The sequence below is a fragment of the Brassica napus genome, chromosome C9 (assembly GCF_020379485.1).
Source record: "Brassica napus cultivar Da-Ae chromosome C9, Da-Ae, whole genome shotgun sequence".
Lineage (NCBI taxonomy): Eukaryota > Viridiplantae > Streptophyta > Magnoliopsida > Brassicales > Brassicaceae > Brassica > Brassica napus.
The window spans coordinates 16,870,117-16,892,429 of NC_063452.1; the positions used below are offsets into that span (position 1 = coordinate 16,870,117).

General features: G+C 34.8%; 2 long non-coding RNA genes and 1 pseudogene across 2 annotated transcripts; 2 read left to right on the forward strand and 1 right to left on the reverse strand.

Moving 5' to 3' along the window:
- Window positions 1-10: 10 nt before the first annotated feature.
- LOC106355155 lies at window positions 11-2,784 on the reverse strand (annotated as a pseudogene).
- Window positions 2,785-14,394: 11,610 nt separating this feature from the next.
- LOC111207725 lies at window positions 14,395-16,080 on the forward strand. The gene is made up of 3 exons (XR_002659977.2): window positions 14,395-15,274; window positions 15,401-15,479; window positions 15,560-16,080. It is a non-coding gene; the product is annotated as an uncharacterized LOC111207725 (long non-coding RNA).
- Window positions 16,081-18,313: 2,233 nt separating this feature from the next.
- LOC106357997 lies at window positions 18,314-22,076 on the forward strand. Its single transcript, XR_001272377.3, has 2 exons — window positions 18,314-21,478; window positions 21,583-22,076. It is a non-coding gene; the product is annotated as an uncharacterized LOC106357997 (long non-coding RNA).
- The last annotated feature ends 237 nt before the right edge of the window (window positions 22,077-22,313 follow it).

Below are 22,313 nucleotides of genomic sequence, written 5' to 3' on the forward strand. Positions count from 1 at the left end.
GAGAGAGAGAGAGAGAGAGAGAGAGAGAGAGAGAGAGAGAGAGAGAGAGAGAGAGAGAGAGAGAGAGAGAGAGAGAGCCTGAGAGATTAAAACTAAATTTAGGGTTATGTGTAGCGGGGTTATTTTGGTCATTGACCGTTTTTGACTGAATCAGCTTCAGCTAGATGCATGGTGAAGACTCAGCCAGCTTTTTTGAAAAAATTCAGCTGAGTTTTCGAAACTCACCCAGCTGATCCATCTGGATGTACCTATTAAGTCCACTAAACGAACATCAATACTCACCTTCACCCAGATGGATCAGTCAACTGAGCAAACGAACATGGCCTAAAACGATTCAAAAATCCAAAATGCTTAACTATGTATCTATGTGAACAATATATAAAGGTTATTTGCTCACGAGATATGTGAAATTGTAAAAGGCTTGCATATATGAAACAACAATTCATAGCAAAAGTCATTTCAATTCAACTACCCAAATCAGTGCTTCAAATCCTGCATGCAGAGGAAATAAACTTTGTTTGATACGTCGCCTCATATCTTTATACTGTTTCTCATGCTTTGCATGGTTATTGTCTTAGCAGCGATGTGGGACTTTCAAAGAGTTAAGATAAATTCAAACACTGCCTGCTTTAGCGGATTTGTAACAGACGACAGTCTTGAATCTCGAAGCTAAAGCCAGACACCAATAAATCTTTGCGAGAAAACTGAGCTTCTTCTTCTTCCTTACCTTACACAGAACTAACTGGATGGATCAGTCTTCAACTCTCTTGTACGATTAGTTTCTCATTGTAAGCTCCCATATGCTTTTGCCCTTCTGGTTGCAGTATTTCAAATTCCTCAAATATCTGATGTTTGCGCACCAACTTGACTGTAACATGATATCACAGTAACAGATCTGTTATCACAGACTGAACACTTACAAAACTCTAGCCTTTTGCAATATGATCCAAACAAAGCTCAAAAAAGTACAAGCAAATCATCTATTATTACCACGTTGTTGTCTTCCTACCTAGTCACCAGCTACAAGCTATCACCATTTCTGATATAAGTTCACCTTCAAAATTAGTGAACTGGACAGTTTTTAACTCTCTTGGTAAGATTAAATTTCAGCCCACTGTAAGCTCACATGCTCTTAAACTCCTGGTTGCAATTTCCACTTCCTCAAACATCTTACGTTTGCGCACCAAACTAACTGAGAAAGGATAGATAGTTGCACTCACTAACCGCTTCGCGTTGTTCAAAATATAAATCGCCACTTCTTTCTTAACTTTTGTTCCTTCATAGTCTCTCCACTCAAACCTCTTGAGATGTAACAACAAACATTCAGGAACATGCCTCGGCTGGATCCATCGAACCTTACGCTCCGCAGGCATCCCATGGTCCTGAACAAGCTTGAGAGCTTGTAGTTTAGGAGAATGGTGGAGCAAACTGACAAGCATACTCGTCCAGCTATCATCACATGAACATAGCTCCAAACACACAAGCTGAAACAAAACTGTACCATGGGGATACCGAGCCTGTATACACGATATAAGCAAAAAGGAAACAATGTAACAGTTTCCAAAACTAGCTAATGATATAAACCTTACCTTATCAGCTAAGCATACATAAAGACGCTTAACAAAGGTGAAAGACTCCAGAACATTGGCATGGTAGGACATAGACTGAAGATTCGCCTCGACGAGTTTTGGAAGATTACCAATCAGATCAAGTTCACCAAAGTAGTCCACAATGCTCAACCGCTTCAAGGAATGAGAATGTATCACGAACAAATGGTCATTAGGCGGGTTCTCCCGGACCGTATTCCCAACGGATAAACTCTTCAGGGAAGGTAAGTCGACGGTGAAAGTCACCACATTGTCTTGGGGACACGTCTCCACAGCTAACTCTTCAACGACGGGACAGTTGGATATAAGGCTAGAGAAAGATTCATCGTCTGAGTAAATGACAGAGAGAAGGCGTAGCTTTACGAGGGAGCGGAAGGTAAACTGAGAAGGAACATCCAGAAGAATCACCCTGTTGAGTTCTAATGTCTCGAGTGTTTCGCATCTGAACAACCTACTTGGTAACGAGACAAGACCGTGGTCGTAATAAAAACTTATTTTCAAGTCACGCACGAAGCGATCGACAGCGATTCTAACCCCATAGACCGATCTGGGAACCGCTGCATTCCGAGGCGATGTTGAGATGAAAGCTTTCTAGAACCGCTGCCTTGTGTAATAGCAAAGTTCCAGACACAAACTGCGACAGACTTGTGATATGATTATCATTAGCCTCTTTGTCTTCATAGCTATCTTCCTCTGAAAAAACTTCCAATAACATTGGCATGGTAGGACTTAATTGTATTGAGCAAACTTCCAAATGATAAAATCGTAAACATATTTATAGGTTTTTGTTTGGTTACTTTTGAATTTGATTAAATTTGATATATATATATATATATATATGTGCATTTATGTTCGGGGAATTTGCTGAATATGACTCAAAACTTGAATTTGATGGCAAAATTATACTCAAACTTGAATCAAATGCAAAAGTAACTCAAAAGTCTTGTGAAATTACATATAGCTCCTTGTTACCAGACAAAAAAACATAGCTCATTTTTACGAATATAGCCCCGGAAAGTCTTCTGAGTCTTTTTGAGATATTGTACGTCATCTAGACGACGTCCATGGAAGTTTTCTGGTATAGTTGATCTTAAAAATATTTTATAGATTTTTTAAAGAATATTTTGACAAGTGAAAAATTAAAATCATGTAATTATAAACAGTTTTAAGTGATACAAATTAAGATATAATAAAATTGAATAGTTTTCAACATAGATGAGTGAAAGTAGTTAATCATGATATTCTTTCGCTTAGGGTTTGACAACATATGTTGTAGTATTGTATGTATTCTTAGGGTTAGATTTTTGAAAGCTTAAATGTTTTTTTGAAAAAATTAAAATTTTACCTATATGTGTTTATTTCTGTGTATAGTAAACACTTTTTACGTTTAATTTGATTTTATGAAGTGTTTAGTTAGTTAATTTAGTTTAGGGGTTATGTTTAGGGTCTAGACGGCTAACATTTAAGTTATCTGGCGATTAGAAGACTTCTCTGAAAGTCTTCTAACTCCCGCTAAAATATTTTAGTTTCCCGGTAAAAATATTGAAGTCTTCTGGACAACTTACAAATAAGTTGTCTATGAATTCTTCTATTAGAAGACTTACTTGAAAGTCTTCTGAATCGAAAATATTTAACATTATTAGAATTTTTTTCTCCATATATAAAGAAAAATTTACACATTTTCTCTCCTCCTCTCAAATGGCTGCAACAAAAATGTTATGTAGCTCTCTCTAATCTCTTTGAACTTATAAACACCAAACTTTATATCAATTTATTGTTTTTGTCTTATGTCTTTCTCACTATTTTATCTTGTTTTGCAGGTTTTTCATCACATGGTTCTCATCTTCCACTTATTTAAAGGTAGATCTATTAATTTTAGATATGTATTTTTGTGTGTTCTATAAAGGTAGATCAATCTAATCTTCCATTCATTTTCTCTATTATTAAGCCATTTGAACGTTTTTTTATATGCATGTTTTTCAGATCTGGGTTTGATATACATGTTTTTCAGATCTGTAGCAGATTTTGGAAGACTTATAGGAAATCTTCTCCGAAGTCTTCTAAAATATAAATGCGCTAGAAGACTTTCAGGAAGTCTTCTAGCGCATTATATTTTAGAAGACTTCCCATAAGTCTTCTAAAATATAATGTGCTAGAAGCAGGAAGTCTTCTGGTGGAGTCTTCTCACATGTCTCCCTTTCATAACAGATCTGAGTGTTTTGGTAAGTTTTTATGTCTGATTTTTCTTCATTTGGTAACCTCCTATTGCATAAAGTTCTTACATTTTTCCCAAACTAAAACTCTCCAAACCCATTATAATCTCTTTGACTTGAAAACACCAAACTTTATATGAATTTTTCATTTTTGTCTCATGTCTTTTTCACTAATCTATCTTTTTGTTGCAGGTTTTTAATCAGATGGTTCTCATCTTCCACTTGGATATGTACGTTGTGTGTTCTATAAAAGTATATCTATATATCTTCCACTTATTTTCTCTGTTTTTAAGTCATTTGAACATTTTTTGATATGAAGGTTTTTCAAATCTGGGTTTGATATACAAGTTTTTCAGATCTGGAGCAGGCTTTGAAAGACTTATGGGAAGTCTTCTCAGAAGTTTTCTAAAATATAATGCGCTAGAATACTTCCAGGAAGACTTCCGAGAAGACTTCCTATAAGTTTTCCAAAGTCTTCTAAAATATAATGTGCTGGAAGAAATATTCTGAAGACTTTCTGGAAGTCTTCTGATAGAGTTTTCTTCTATATCAAGTGGAGTCCAAGCTAGTCTTCGTAGAGAAATGATCTATAATTGTTTTGTTTGTGGTATGTTTTGTGATTTGCATGTGAACTCCTTTAGTTGTGATTTTTTTTGTAAATTTGAAAAGATATTAATAAAAACAATTGGTAAATATGTTCATATTTCACAACATTATCTTGCCAAAATTACTTGACATAATTGAAGTTATTGATACAACTTCAATAGCAAAACACAATAACACAAAAAATTAATCAAATTTATTACAACTAAGGGAGAAGAGTTCTCAAGAAAACTTAGTCAATATCACAAAAGATAAACCATTATATAAGTTCAAAGATAGAATATTTTCATAAGAAGTCTTCTGGAAAGTCTTCTCGCAAGACTTAAATTTAAAGCGGGAAATTGAAATATAACTGGAAAATTTAAACGGAAAATTAAAATTTTAGGAGGAAACTAAAAATTCTAAGTGATAATTTAAATTTCAAATTTCTTGAAAGTTAAAAAGTATATCTTATGATCTAAGAAGACACATTAAACCATGTTACTTGATATTCTTGAAGTTACTTAACACTTTTGAAAATTAAATAAACATATCTTAAAGTTACTTAACAAATTTACAAAAAATAACGTAGAAGGCTTCAATGGAAGTCTTTTGGAAACATTCATACACATGAATGTCGGTAAACTCATTATTAAAACCAATTAAGTTATGAATTTCATTTAAGAGCTCAAACATCGACTAATATACATGAATTAACAAAAAAGTATTAAAAAGTCTTTATAGTTTTAGAGAAAATGAAAGTTTATTAAACATTGACGCAAACGACTTACACGGAGGTCGTCTGGTAAACTTCTAGGAAGTCGTCCATCTTTGTTTGTTAAAAAAAAATTCGAGACAACTTCCATGTAAGTCGTCTAGGGTAAACGGGTTAGTTTAGCATTTAACCGGATTGTGTCAGAAATTTGACTTTTCCTGGACGACTTACCCCTAAGTCGTCCAGTAAAAAATTAAAAAATCAATATTTTGTTATATCTAGACGACTTCCATGTAAGTCGTCTCACGTTAGTTTTGAAATTGAAAAATAAAACAAAAAAATTTAGTTTTTTCTAGACGACTTACACAGAAGTCGTTCGTCCGACGACTTACAGAAGTCATTCGTCCGACGACTTACATAGAAGTCGTCCAAGATAAGAAAAGTTTGACCGGAATCTGGTAATAAAATCATGGATGACTTTCGTGTAAGTCGTCTAACAGACGACTGATTCCACTCAAATTACCCAAATGAGTGATTTATACTCTCTCAAATAAGAAGTCGAGTTGTAGTACTTAGGGATCGAATTCACAGGGAGCTAGGGAGCCTAAGGATTCTAATATGATTTGTTAAGCAAAGATGTTTTAAGAGTTTTAAAAGTAAATTGCAGTTTTATATTGAACAAGTGTTTGTTCAATAGCAGATTTTTGGGATTTTGGTGCTTAAAAAGCAAATAGCTAGACTTAGGGTTTTTATTCATGAAAGTTGGAATTATAATCCTATAGATGCCTAATGAGTTGCATGCATGATAATGTAAAGCTCAACTATTTGATCAACAATTCTTTCGGCTCTTGTGGGCATTGACTTGTTGTCTATTAACTAAATCTATGATCTCAACTCTCGTTATATTGATCTGTAGAAAGTGTCGATCGATATTTCAATGGGCGTATCTATCGATACACCTTTTGCACCGTCGATCGATTATTCAAGTGTGATATCGATAGACGCGCTCTAGTCAAGCTTTATGCGCAGGTTGAATGAATGCTTACTAAGCTCACTAGATCAGCTCTTGCCTTGCTCATAGCAAGAAACATAGCTCTATTAGAATGTTTTCAGGATGAGAATTAAGCTATTGCTTTTATCAATCAATCCAAGGACAGGTTCTAGGTAGTTAATCTAGACACATGCATTAATAAACAATCCTAAATATGATTATCACAACTCAGCAGTCTATAGTTGGGGTTAATCCCTCCTAACCTATTTAAACCCTAAAATCTAACAAGAGAATTACTCAGACATGGCTAAGCAATTCATAACAACAGTTAAGTAAAAAAACTTCATAGAATAATATTATAGATATCAATGGAGTTCCAATCACAAATTACAACTTTGGATCTTCTCTTCTATCTATCAATAAAACAGTGAAACACAAAGAAAACACACTCTGCCTATAACATGGCGGCAAAGCTTATATAATTAGGGTAAAAACTCGTCAGGGCAATCTTGTAAGATAGTGAAATCTTGGGCTTCAAGTTGGCTGTGACCAAATGGGCTTCCTGCGTGCTTCGCTGTCGATCGACACCATGTCTTGTGTATCGATCGATTCTAGCTCTCCAATATCGACCGATAGTCGATCTCGATAGTCATCTCAGGTGCTTGCTCCAAATATTTCCAAAATGCTCCAAAATCATCACTTATCTCCAAAACATTCCTGATCTTATAAATATAATAAATAGACTCTATAATAATATAATTATTAGAAAAACACCTATAAACTTTGGATGAAAATGGGTCAAATCCATAGTCTATCAACTCCCCCAGACTTACCCTTTTGCTTGTCCTCAAGCAAAACAAACATGCAGTCTCTCTGAAAGAGGTTTTAAAAACAGCAGGGACTCACATGATTTAAAACTTAGAATCATCACCTCTACAATATTGCAATCCACATCTAAGAAGTCCTAATCACAAAAGTACATCATATCATATTCTAGCTTAGCAACCAAATTCATCTAGTCAACAACTTAGCATAATCTTGTCTTTCATTCTCCTCTACCAACTTCATTTCTTAGCATAAAATAAAAGTGAAGGCTTTACCTTGGGAGTATCGATCACAAGATTCTAGGATTTTCAAACAAGTATCTAGACCTGCAGGTAAACATTAGTTCATATCCTCTCTCTCTACTAATTTTCTCTTTTGGTCAGAGTCTGCTTATATGCAAGATCATTAACCAAGATTGGACAGGCTTCCATGAATCAAGCCTTAATGGTGGTTGCCACCAAGTCATGTTCACTTCTTTTTGACCTATATCCTAGGATTATTTGTGAAGCAAGTCTTAATGGTTGTAGCAACCAAGTCATGTTCTAATCCTTTACCTATGAAATTCTTATGAAACAAGCCTTAATGGTTGTAGCCAGAAAGTCCTGTTCGAATTCCTTCCTAATAAATCTCTAATATAATAACAATTTCTTTTTATATATATATAATTTATATTTCGAAAATAGAGAGATAAAAGGTGATAAATCTATATACACAATGCTTTACCTTCCAGACTTGTTTGAAGAATCCGATCTCATGTATACCAAGCCCCAAGACAAGCAGTTGTGTCAGGTTTAGTGTTGGAGGTCAACTTTGGTTCCTTCAAAACAACAATCTTAGCAAGAGTGGATAGTTGACAGGTTGATCCACTTTAGTATCTTTAGTACTATCTGCAATCAGTAATTCTAGAATGGTGCTAAAGAGTGGTTAGATATCTAGCAAAAATCTATAAGTTCATAATCCCCTTCTTGACTCAATAATAACTTAATTTGAAAATATTTTTAATAAGACTAATAAGTAAATAAATATCAGTAAACCTCTCCCCAGACTTAAACTACATTGTCCCCAGTGTAAATTCAGTCAGAGTTATGGTTAAAAATAAATCATAAGGACTCAATGTAACAAGTAGGAACGATATACCAGACCGGAATAGATGTCGACCGATGTAAGGATGTTGATGTCGGTCGACGCAGGTAAGGCAATGTCGATCGATGTCGACTTGTTCGCGTCGGTGGATACAGATGGCAATCGTCTACTCGGATCTTCTTCTTTTTTTTTCACCTGCAATAATTAAAAACCAACATAAATAGTAAATTAATAAAAACTTAATAAATATTACCTAATAGTGGGTTGCCTCCTACTCAGCGCTTTGTTATAGTCATTTAGCTTGACTTTGGAGGTGTTTTGGCTAGTAGTGTTGAGAACTGGGACTTGTTGGAAAACAAGTATCCATCTCTTCTTTGCGCTTGTTGAACCATGTACCAGTGAAGTCTCTCATTGCCTCATCCCCTCTGCGCCATTTATCCTTCATTGTTGCAGTTGTGTTTTCAATCCTCTGTAATTTATCACCAAGACTCTCAAGGTTGAATTGATGTCTGGTAAGTGCGGCGTAAGTGTCAGCTGAGATCTCTTTTCCATGGTCATGTGTGTTGGACATGTCGGATGTCGTCTTTGGTACTAGCCGGCCTCGGTTTGTATCACTGTCGATCGATGTTGAATGGTTGGTGTCGATCGATTTGTTTTTGCGTCTGTCGATCGATATCGATGCTTCTGCTCGACGCGCAATGTAACTTTGAATCTCCACCAACTCCCCTTGTATAGCTTCGACCTTGGAGGTCAATGCACTGATGGTAAGATCCATTGGAAAATAGATGTCATCATATCTCCAATCAAGCCTCTCCTCTGTAGTTTACATAGCTCTATAGATCCCTTCTACCAACTGATCTACCTCTTCTCTGGTGTGGAAATTTGGTTGAGACTTTATTGTGTGTGGGCGTGGCGTATTGGTGTCGATCGATGTGGCCAAGCGGTTGTCGATCGATGTGTGATGGTGTTTGTCGATCGATGGTGATTGTTGTTGTCGATCGATTGGGGTTGTCTTCTGTCGATCGATGGAGGTCGAGCAACGTCGGTCGCGTTCTGAATTCTGGATATGTCTTGCTTCATCTCCTCCATGCAAGTGGTTAGCCAACTTATACTATCATTCAATGGATAGTAGACACCATCAGGCTTCATCTGGAAGGCTTTTTTGTTCTTCTCATGTTCACCACAGACTCCATAGAACATCTCATTGATCTCGTCCTTGGTGTAGATCTCTGGTACCAACTTCATCTGTGTGAATGAGCTAGCATGTTCAGGAAGACATATATAGGCTGATTCATCTCTTGAAGTTCTTTCCAGAAGTCTTCTGATATCCTTGGTGTGAACAGGAATGGTGTGTCCATCTAGATCTCTGGCAAATTCTCGATCATCTCTGTAGACTCCATACTCATCTTTCTCTTTCCAGTAGAATTTCCTGTTACCATAAAGGTCATAAGCTCTTTTGCCGAATTATGGCTGTCTGGCGACCGTTGGGACGTCTATGTTGATCGATGGATTGGTTGTATGGCGAAATCATTGTTTGAAACTGTTTTCTATGCCACCAGCTGTGTCATAGAACTCCTTTGTAGTCTTCTGCTCTCGGTTGCTGCGTTGATGCATGAACAGATTGTCTGCTCCATTAGCTGTTTGAAGGATATCTGCAATATCTTCTCGAGATACGTGTAGTGTGCGGCCGTCTATGGCCTTTGCGTAGCCATTAGGGTCCCTGAAAATACCAAATTCGTCTGGAGTTAGATACTGGTTATCTAATTTATCTTTTTCGCTTACAGTGGTTTTCGGTATTGGATGGTTGTCGATCGACGTGGTATTGTTGGTGTCGATCGATTGTTGAGGAAGCTTGTCGATCGATTTCTGGTGACGAGTGTCGATCGATCGAGTTCTTTTCCAAGCAGCTTCTGCATGAATCTGATCTGTATCATCGCGCTTTTGCATGTTGAGCAGTTCCTCGTCTGCAGTTCCTCGTCTGTGAAACTATCTTGTAGTTTATCTGCTCCTGGTGTGTAGGTTACTGTTTCTACTGCAAAGCTCTCGCAGTTGTGTTCATCTGCCCAACTACCAATTGAGTAGTCTCCATCTCGCACACGGCTGAAATCAGTGTCGCCCGATTTGTAGTAGGCAGTGTCGGTCGATGCTCGCTTTTGGCATCGTTTTTGAGGTTGAGTGTCGATCGATGGCAAGCTTGTCATGTCGAACGATGGTGCATTCCTTTTCCAAGAGGAATGATGTGAGAGTTTATCTTCCTCATCAAGGATGGCTCTGTACTCAATGGCTCGTTCCTCCTTGAAGTCTTCATCATACTCGTCTGTATGCATATTTTATCTTGTGTAAACGTCAATAGTGGGGTTGTAGTAGTCATTCTCCCACTCATCTGGATACGTGTCGACCGATTTCTCTTTGTCAGCGTCGGTCGATTTCGTATGGTTTGTGTCGATCGACGTAACTGGATGAGTGTCGATCGATTCCGAGTAGTCAGATTCGTACTCGGTTCCACAGTGACAAGCTGCAATGATTCCTGCATCATTGATTCTTATGGAGATCGTCTGTGGCTTCTTGACTGGGATAGGGTCATAGTGGGCATTAGGATCGATGAGTGTTAGACACAACTGGTTGGTTTGCAAGTTGCATACTGCTCCCACTGTTGACAAGAAGGCTCTCCGAAGTAGTAGAGAAGAGTTCCAGTTTAATTTGATGTCCAAGACATGGAAATCAACTGGAACTAGGGCATTGCCAATCTGCACCTCTAGGTCTCTCACAATTCCTCATGAGTTCTTTTGGGAACAATCCACAAAAGTGAACAATTCCTACGAAGGCTCCACCTGCAGACCCAGATGGTCTGCCTTAACCCTAGGTAGGATGCTGATTGATGCTCCTGTGTCGCACAAGGCATGTGGGAATTCAATACCCTGCACTGTGCATGGTATTGCAAATTGCCCAGGATCACTCTTCTTCTTCAATGTAATCCTTCTCCTCATCTTTTCTCTAGCTTCACATAACATTCTCCTAATGTCTTCTTCTTTCTCTTTGGTTTCTCTGAAAAACATCCACAATCTGTCACAATCTGTAGCTGTAATAAGCTTCTTCGAATGGTTTATGTAGAGGAATCCTGAAGACTCTCTTTTGGAAATTTTCCTTTTCCTTTTCATTAGCCCCCCTCTTCAGATGTTTCGCCACATTTTCCTTTCTTCTCCTTAGGGTTCTTCCAGTAGAAACCCTATCTTCTTCGATGGGATCATCTCCATCATCTGAAGGTGTCCTGACAGGCTCCGGTGGTTGTTCTAAAGGTTTAGGTTTGGGCCTGAGTGCGTTAAGTCGTGCTACATCTATCTTCGGCATCTGCACTCGGTAGGTAATAGGTGCACGTCGATCGATAGGCACCTCATCAATCTGTTAGGACAGTCTCTCTGGTAGGACTTCAATCTGATCCAAGAGCCTCTGAATGATTCTGCAGGCTCCTGAGTGAATGTAGCAATCTTGGTCCTCAAGTCCTCATCCCGCGCCTCATCAAAGAAATTGCATAAGAATGAATTCTTGATGTCGCTCCAGGATTTAAGAGATCCGGGTTGTAACTGCTTGAGCCAACGCAGAGCCTCTCCAGCAAGTGAATATCTGAAAAGCTTGCATAATAGGTAGTCCTTAGAGACTCCCTCGACTCTAATAGCAGAAATCAGATCCTCGAACCACTCTAGATGATCCATAGGATGCTCGTGGGATATTCCATGGTAGGGTAACTGTCCCACAAGTGTGTAGTACTGTGCTTTCAACTCAAAATCCCTCTCAATGGTGGGAAGAAGGATGGCTGATCTGTTGGTGTAGTAGCGATCTGGACGGTTGTAGTCAGCCAACGTCCTGGGTTGCGCAGCCCCCAGAGCATCTATTCTCTGACCTGCTGCATTACGCAGCTGACCCTCCTGGTCATGCAGGTCTTCATTTTTGTCTCGAACAAGTATCAAAGGCGCAACCTTGTCTCGCGATTCAATATCGATCTATGTCCGAGATGGAATGTCGATCAATTTCCGGTGAAGGGTATCGGTCGACGGAAGGTTTGTGTTGTCGATCGACAGGGGTGAGCGAGAATCGGTCGACGGGACTGGTGTATAGGTCGACGGTGGTTGAGCGGAATCGAGCAACACGGAAGTGTTATTGTCGGTCGATAGGGAGCGCACTTCCTTACGGATCGTGCGTTCCAAACTTGCAGGATCTGGTGAGAATATCAATTGGGATTCCTTGTTGCTTCTGGTACTGCCGGGCATGTACCTGAAAATCCAAGAAAAAAAATTCTGTCAGAATACTTAACAAAAATTAGAAAATAGGCGATCAAAGCTCCCCGGCAACGACACCAAATTTGATACAACTCAAATTACCCTAAGGAGTGATTTATACCCTCTCAAATAAGAGGTCGAGTTGTAGTACTTAGGGATCGAATTCACAGGGAGCTAGGGAACCTAAGGATTCTAATATGATTTGTTAAACAAAGATGTTTTAAGAGTTTTAAATGTAAATTGCAGTTTTATATTGAACAAGTGTTTGTTCAATAGCAGATTTTTGGGGTTTTTGTGCTTAAAAAGGAAATAGCTAGACTTAGGGTTTTTATTCAGGAAAGTTGGAATTATAATCCTATAGATGCCTAATGAGTTGCATGAATGATAATGTAAAGCTCAACTATTTGATCAACAAGTCTTTCGGCTCTTGCGGGCATTGACTTGTTGTCTATTAACTAGATCTATGATCTCAACTCTTGTTATATTGATCTATAGAAAGTGTCGATCGATATTCGAATGGGCGTATCGATCGATAAATCTTTTGCACCGTCGATCGATTATTCAAGTGTGATATCGATCGACGCGCTCTAGTCAAGCTTTATGTGCAGGTTGAATGAATGCTTACTAAGCTCACTAGATCAGCTCTCGCCTTGCTCATAGCAAGAAACATAGCTCTATTAGAATGTTTTCAGGATGAGAATTAAGCTATTGCTTTTATCAATCAATCCAAGGGCAGGTTCTAGGTAGCTAATCTAGACACAAGCATTAATGAACAATCCTATAGATGATTATCACAACTCAGCAATCTATAGTTGGGGTTAATCCCTCATAACCTATTTAAACCCAAAAATCTAACAAGAAAACTACTCAGACATGGCCAAGCAATTCATAGCAGCAGTTAAGTATAAAAACTTCATAGAATAATAATATAGATATCAATGGAGTTCCAATCACAAATTATAACTTTGGATCTTCTCTCATATATATCAATAAAACAATGAAACACAAAGAAATCACACTCTACCTCTAACATGGCGGCAAAGCTTATATAATTAGGATAAAAACTCGTCAGGGGCAATATTGTAAAATAGTGAAATCTTGGGCTTCAAGTTGGTTGTGACCAAACGGGCTTTCTGCGCGATTCGCTGTCGATCGACACCATGTCTTGTGTATTGATCGATTCTAGCTCTCCAATATCGACCGATAGTCGATCTCGATGGTCATCTCGGATGCTTGCTCCAAATATCTCCAAAATGCTCCAAAATCATCACTTATCTCCAAAACATTCGTGATCTTATAAATATAATAAATAGACTCTATAATAATATAATTATTAGTAAAAACACCAATAAACTATGGATGAAAATAGGTCAAATCCATAGTCTATCGACGACTTCCGTGTAAGTCGTCTAGAAAAAATAAATTTTTATGTTTTATTTTTCAATTGCAAAACTAACCTGAGACGACTTCTGTGGAAGTCGTCTAGATATAACAAAATTTATTGTGGAAGTCGTCTAGATATAACAAAATATTGATTTTTTAATTTTCTACTGGACAACATATGGGTAAGTCGTCCAGGAAAAGTCAAGTTTCTGACACGATCCGGTAAAATACAAAACTAACATGTTTACCCTAGATGACTTACTTGGAAGTCGTCTTGAATTTTTTTTAACAAACAAAGATGAACGACTTCCATGTAAGTCGTCTCTAAAAACACATTTAAAAGTCAATTGTTAAACTAACCTCTGCATTGACTAGAAGACTTCCATGTAAGTCGTCTACAGCCAGAAGACTTATCCGGAAGTCGTCTAGGCGAACAGATCTGAAAAAACAGATTTCATAGTTTCAGCCAGTGAGATAACTTGTTTCGCACATATAAGTCTTCTCCAAGCACCCAGAATCTCAAAAAAAAGTGACACACCAAGAATCGTAAGATTCAATGGCTCTATGAACCATAAAAAATTTAGAATCAAAATCTTGGGGTGTTTTGGATGAATATAGAGAGAAAGTGAAAGAGATGTTGTTTTTAGTTCATTAGAATTGAGAAAGATGAAGTGTAAATCGATTTGAAGTGCATTAAGAACTTCAAATTGGTTGTTCGGTTGGTGTATTGATGGCAATGACATTCCTGTAAATATTTGAAGATGATGAGGTTGAAAGAGTAAAAATGTCATTTTCAAAAATTAAAAAATAATAAAAAATTAATGACATTTTCGTGAATAATCTGAACTTGTGAAATGAATATGGCAGAGGAAATGTCCAAAAAAATATTGATTAGTTTTGGTTAGTTTTGTAGTTGACTTTGAGTTTTGAGTCAATTTTGCAAAAAATCATTTATATTTCGTACTCAAATTTTACGTAAGATTTTGACAAATTTCCCCCATTATAATTAGTCATGATTATTTAAATATATCTCCACTTGTGACTAATCATTTTAATTTTATATTTACGATTAGTAATTATTTAAATAATTAAGTTTTATGAAAATTATATAGCAATAAATTTTTATTGTTACCAAATTTACTCATTTTACAAGATTTTTATTTAAATTTAGATCCATTCATCAGAACTACAAGAAAAATCAATTGTTAAATGAATGCATGTTTCAAATATTTGACCAAAAATGAATAGTTTGAGAAGTATTTATACCATAATTACATCTATAATATTTTATTTATACACCCTAGATAGATTTTAACTTTCTTAAATATATTACTATGTTAATAAAATTTTACTTATTGTATAATGTTGATATTTATCATTTATTTTTTGCTTAAGATATTTAATATTTTTTCTTAGATTTACATATGTGGGCAACTAAATTATAATGTAGTAACATATGTCACATTGGTGTATGACTACATAAGCATATCAAAATATTGTTCTTTGGGTAATAATATATAAATAGATGTTATACGTAAGCCACGAATTAGTCGCAATCATATTTTTTTTATCATTTCAATCTTTGAAAGCTTTCAAAAATGGTCAGTTAATTTGTCAGGAAGCCCGTATAAAAGCATTACATATAGTTTTATACATTCAGAAACATGTCGGTTATATAATGAATTCTTCACAATTTTAAACTAATTTACTTCTTTTTTTTTTTGTAGGAAGAATGTCGTTTCGTGTTTGATTATGATGATGATGTAGCCAGGAGGAAAGCTCTAGATTATATAAATAATTCTAAAGGTACGTTAACAAAATCTAATGGTTATGTTTGAGCCAAAATCATCAAACAATTTATCCTAATGAATTTTTCATTTTGTTAGGAGTTAAATCCGTAACATTAAAAGACAGCCTCCTTATCGTGAGGGGAGACGGACTAGATCAAGATAAAATGGAGAAGAAGTTGGATAAGATTTTTTCACCAAAAAAGGGATGCGTATGGTGTATGGCGTTTTAGTCCCAATCGATGATATGTTGTTTATTTATATTTTCATGTTCTATAAGTGTTTGGATTTATGCTTGAGTATTGATTAAAATCTACTCGTATAATATTACTAGATGTTTTACCAGTATATGCGGCATAATTATCGACATAATTATCTTAGAAATCGATTAAAATTATCAATATAAATGATTTTTTCATGCATTCAAAAAATTCAGAATAAATTAAAAATAAAACTTTTTATACATGACAAAAATTATCAAAAAATGTAAACTTCTTTTTATTTCATGAAAAACTTGGAAATTCAGAATTCTATTTTATTTCTTTAACTCTATAATACATATAGAGATTTAAAATTTTAAAAATTTAAGAAACTAAATGTAATAAAACTATCTAATATATGAATACGGAAATGATCAATAAATTTTTAACTAATACCTATTTATATATTTGGTTTCCTTTTTTGGAACATATTTTTGATTTATATTCTTGATTTAGTTATATATTTTTGATATATATATATATATATATATATATAAGCATTCTACTTTTTAATAATTTAGTTTTATACTATTATTACAACTTTATAAAAACAAATTAGAAATAGAGGAAATCTAATGTGATGATGTTTATAAAAGAAAATTCATGTCTTTCGTAGACTTCATGGTTTCTTGTAGTGGATTTTTTGTAAGGCTATGAATGGTAACACAACAAACTGTACCGCATCGTAGTTAATAGTAACACAATTCTTTACATATACTTATGTATCTATACATTTGTCACTATTAGAACTATCATTCAGAATCTAAGAATACTTTTGATAAAAGATGTGTTCCAGACCGATTTTTTCTAAAAATGTATTTGATAGGTGACATCATCTTTAGAATGTTAGTTTGAGAATTAAAATCTGTATACAAATTAATTTAATTTTTCGCTCTCCACATTTTCCACAATCTGGTAACATAAACCTTGAATTTGTATATGCTGGTTCCTGGTTTATTATCATTGATCTTAACCAAAGCAGCTGGTTTTATATGAAGATAGGGCATATTTTCCATTAATAGAAATTCTTGTCTAATACCAAAGCAGCTGGCTCACAGTTGAAAATTAACGTATGTGTAGGTTTAATATTTGATTTTCCATTAATAAGAATATTAGTTAGAAGGATAAATACATACTATACGACAATAGCACATGTAACTTAATCTATACTATTACATTATTAACAATAGTAAAATGTATAATAATATAACAGTATAACATATATAAGTTTCAAGCACGAGAATATAAAACTTAATAATACATTCATTAGTTTTTTAAGTTTGATTCATTAGTTTTATAAATTTAAATATTCATTAAGGTAACAACAAATTTAATCACTCTAATTTTTAACTTGATCATTCGAATGCAAAAAAATCAATTCGCAAATAATAGTATAGATTTATTGTTTGTATAACATTCTACTTATTTGATTTTATATAAATAGAAAAAAAAAATATATATATATATATATATAGTGAACTGGATAGTTTTCAAAACTTTAGTAAGATTAATTTTCAGCCTATTGTAAGCCCACATGCTCTTAAAATCCTGGTTGCAATTTCCACTTCCTCAAACATCTGACGTTTGCGCACCAAACTGACTGAGGCAGGATAGATAGTTGCAGTCACTAATCATATCGCATTGTTCAGAACATAAATAACCACTTCTTTCTCAATTTTTGTTCCTTCATAGTTTCTCTACTCAAACGTTTTGAGATGTAAGAACAAATATTCAGAAACACGCCTCGGTTGGATCCAACGAACCTTATGGTCAGCACGCATCCCATGGTCCTGAGATCAAATACATTTCACTATCAAACCAGAGAAACTAAACATGATAGATTGAGAAATTAGGGGTTTAGAGAAGAAAAATGTACCATGACAAGCTTGAGAGCTTGTAGTTTAGGAGAATGTTGGAGCAAACTCACAAGCATATTCGTCCTGCTATCTTCACATGAACATAGCTCCAACCACAAAAGCTGAAACAATACTGTATGAACAACTTCGAAGAAGCAGAGTCCATACTCAATCACCAGTTCGTCCTTTGAGAAAAACACTAACCCCTTAGAGCAACCTTAATGGTTGGGTTCTAAAAATGAGGTTTTTAAAAACAAGACATTATTATTTTAATTTATTTTGTTTAAATGTTTAAAGTCAAATGTCGAAACCACTAATATATTGACATGTACTTGTAGGAGTTGCAGATAGTTTATTCCCGGTAGTTATTTGAAATCTATTTGAAAATAATCATACTGTAAGGCAGTTTTGAATTTTCTATAACTAAATAAGACACTTTCTTCTACCAAGGCAGTTTATTGTAACAGCTTCTTTTTGTCTAAACTAACTAGTTCTATTTTCTAACTACTCGCTGACTAACTACAAGATTTAATCATAACTCTTTATAACAAACAAAAAAATTAAAGTGGGTCTCATATATCTTTCTTCTTCGTTTTCTTCTTATTGAGTTCTTTACTTCTTCTCTTTTTGTAAAATAAATCATGTTTTTCATGAATCTTTTTTAAAGAGAATATGTATTTAATCAATATTTTCATGATTCAATCTATCTTTTTAGATATGTCAAGCTATATCTCTGATGGTGGTATAATCGATGTATGTTAACAACGTAATCAATTAAAGCTTCAACCATGGCGTTTACGTTTTCTCGCATCTTTGTGCTCTGTTCTTGCTTCAAAACCACAGGCCGCCCTCAACGAAGCTCGATCTCCAGGCTGCCGTGTTCATCTTCCTCGTGGTGTCACATGACGATTGAATCCGGTTCGTCACATTCTCACTTTGCCTCAATCATCTTTGTTGTATCTCAGCTCTTTTTTTTCGTTGTGCTGTAACCTTCGTTCCTCTTTATTGCGTCCTCCAACTGGCACAAAAAGCTTAAGAGCAACAATGGCTAACTTGGGTGTTTTTGTACGTCCAACGCTTCAACTTTTGTCCTATTTCAGTTTTGACCCCAATATTATTTAAACGTGCAAATTTCTCCTTAATTTCACTACCAAAATTCTAAATCTGCATTTTCCTCCTATGATATGCAAATAAATACACAAATATAATATATTCACCTAAAATGTAATTTAAAATGACTAAAATGAACAAAAACAAGATATTCAAAATTACTAAAATCATAAAATATTGTAAGTCTTGAATTACTTACTTTTCACAGGAATCCCAAATGAATCGCTCATGTTTATGCTAAACGATTTCAGTTTCTATTAGACAATATGACCGTTCTAATATTCAAACCACTAAGTATGTTAAAACCTAGTTAGTGTACAAATGAACAATGTACATGTAACTTCTTATAAAACAGTGTACATGTGAACAATGAATATATGTGTACACGTTGATGATTCTGACATACTTATTTTTTGTAGGTTTTCCATCTAAAGCATTAAGCTTCTACGACTTTTAAAATTCACGATAATATTAACAAAATATAGATAGTGTTAGCACAATGTATACATTGTTTGCACGATGTACATTTGGATTCTTTTCGTCGTCCCATGTACACATGTACACTAAAATTATGTACACATCAACTTAGTCACCCAATGTACTTGTGTACACATCAACTTAACTACCCAATGTACTAGTGTACACGACCATGATATAGACAATCTAATGTTATATAACATTTAGTTATTTATTAGTAAAATGCCAACGAATTCAACTAGTTAAATAACTATACTGCTATCACCATGTTTTATATGTTCACAAAGAAAATCACATTTTCAATACAAAAATTTTAACTTAGAAATAAAGAGTCATTTCTACTTGTTCACATTACATACTAAAAACATTCAATAACATCTCAAAATGTCATACACATTACACTGCAACAAAATAAATATAGACACCAATTTTTTTGTCCTCAAACCTCTAGTAAATGTCCAAGCTCGGTTCCAATTAAAGGCACACCCTATTTATTCTGCTCATGTAAGTGTAAATTAACTTCAAAATGTACATGTGTATATTTACATATGTTCTTTAGCGACAAGACCTAACGTGTACAATATACATATTATATTTTATCTAATATTTACACATACACATATGTTTGAGATACATTTTAGATGTCTAACATATTGTAAAGTTGTGTCAATTCGTTAGTGTATATGTGTACATTAAAGATTGGTGACGTACATGTGTACAACAAATATGGTAGTGTACCCTAAATTAAGAGGTTATTTCTGCAATTTGGAAAGTTAAAACCCAAATAGAAACTTCCAGAAGTTCAAGGACTCGTTCGTGTAATCATGGAAGGTTTGGTCGGTACAATTAAAGAGTGAGGAGTCAATTTGAAAGGGATACATTTGCAAATCAGAAACTTTTGGGGCAAAAGTGAATATACTCAAAAATCAAGGGACCAAATGTGAAATAAAACCAAAAGTGGCCATTGTTGCTCATCGACTTTCGCGATGAACGAGAGATGCGCCGGAGAAGCTCGAACCGGAACGAGTATTCTTGCAGCTCCGAGAAGGTGATCTGATGGTGATGATAAAAGAAGATCCACTGTATCCGATGTATCTCCGCTTCATCACATATCTGGGAAGCGAAAAGAGAGAAATCAGATAAGTTTGCATTGATTTTTTAGATCTGTAGATCTACAATAAAAAAAAGTTTGTTAGTGATAAAGAAAATAAAAGAGAAGATGAAATTATGATATGATAAAAAGGAATGATTTGCAGAAAGGACTCTCATTTACAAAGTAAAAAAAAAAAAAGCCAAATAAATTTTTTAAAAAGAAAAAGAAAAACGAGATGATAATCAGATAGAGAGAGGAGATAGATAATGCAAGTTGCCAAGTGTGAGACCATTTTAGTCACATGATTTAACTTAGTTAACAATTTTTTGGTTTTAGTTACAAAAAACTACTTCAGTAGCTGAAACTGCCTTATGTTGTAATAAAAACATAGAAACTGGCTCATAGGTTAATAACTCTAGTTATTTAGGGACTGATTGCTGTGTTTTTTATTTTCTTTTCTTTTAATCTTTAAATACTTAGTAATATCTTTCCGTTGGACCTCTTCTTATGTTTTTAATTATTATTATTATTTTTTTTAATGCAAAATAGTATATTGTCAGGTTTGTATTTGTTATTTTCAAAATCACGGCCTATTTAATTATACACAAGACTATAATCATAGCTACTTTTTTTTTTTGGGTGCAAATCATAGCTACTTTATAACAGAGTTTATTGGAATTATTCACGGAACCTAAAACCGGTTAACTTTTTTCTATCACAAAATGATACATATTTCGTTGAATATTAATCATAAGAGCATAACTAATTAGCAATAAGATAAATAAATTTAAAATAGTGCTATCTCTTAACATTACCACTATTATAGCCCCGAAAATGGGCATAACATTTTATGGGAAATGCATATAGAAGGAAGGAGTGGCCTGGCTCAGGATAAGGGCTAACAATACATTTTTCTTTCAATTCTTATCTTCTACTCCTTTTTAATAATTAATCTAAGATTTGATTTGTTATGTCAAAGAAAAAAAGATTTGATTAGTTATTTTTCTCTGTATTCTTTTCCTTATGTAAAAACAAGCAAACAAAGTACACACAGGGAAACAGAAACTCAAATATAAATATCCGATCGGTTTGGTTGGTCCTTGTCGTCTTCTTCTCCGATCGGCAAGAACAGTGATGACGAAGGAGGAGAAAATGAAGCTGAATCTCCTTACAAGGGTCCTCTTGATATGATGAAATCTCTCGAAGAAGTTTTACCCATCAGGTTTGACTTTTTTTTTTTGGTCGAGTTTGACTTTCTTTTTTTTTATTACTAAATATTTTGTCTGAATATTAAAATCTCTCTGACTTGTGAATACAACAAAACAGGAGAGGTATATCCAAGTTCTACAAAGGGAAGTCCAAGTCATTCATGAGCTTAAACAATACTGAATCCTTGTCGATGAAAGATTTAGGGAGGCCTGATAACCTTTACAGTCGCCGCCGGAGAAATCTTCTCAATCACCGGCTTTGTAGTCGCGGTGGGATCTCGAAGAAACCACTCAAGGCCAACTTCACGGTGGTATCTTCCTGCGGCGATGATTCCTCTTCAGCCTCTAATTTAAAACATCAGCATTGAGTGAGAAATGTTTTTTTTTAAGAATTAGAATTTTAAATAAAAATGACTGGATTAATAAGAAGATGACACATACTGAGAGACTATCTCAGTTTTTTTCTTAAGTCTCTTCCCAAATAAACGGTTTTAAAGATTTGTAACTCTCTTTTCTTAATTTTTTGATTATTTTAATTCTAAAAACCCACTGCCTATGAGTCCTGCCCTTTATACTTTGCGTAATCAACTTAATGAAAAAGTTGAAACTGTCTTTCTCAGCCACACAATCTTCTTACTAGCTAGTATATAAGTCTGTCTCTGTACCCGCTCAATATCATCCTATTGTATTCCCTCATTCTCCATATAAGACATTAATAGCACAAACTTCTTTGTACCCCCTCAATCTCTACAAAAAGGCCTCTTGTTTTATTTTCCGAATTTTGTTTTATGATTCTATCGACCTTTATTACGGTTTTATTTCGGTTATTGGATGTTTGGTTATTGGAGA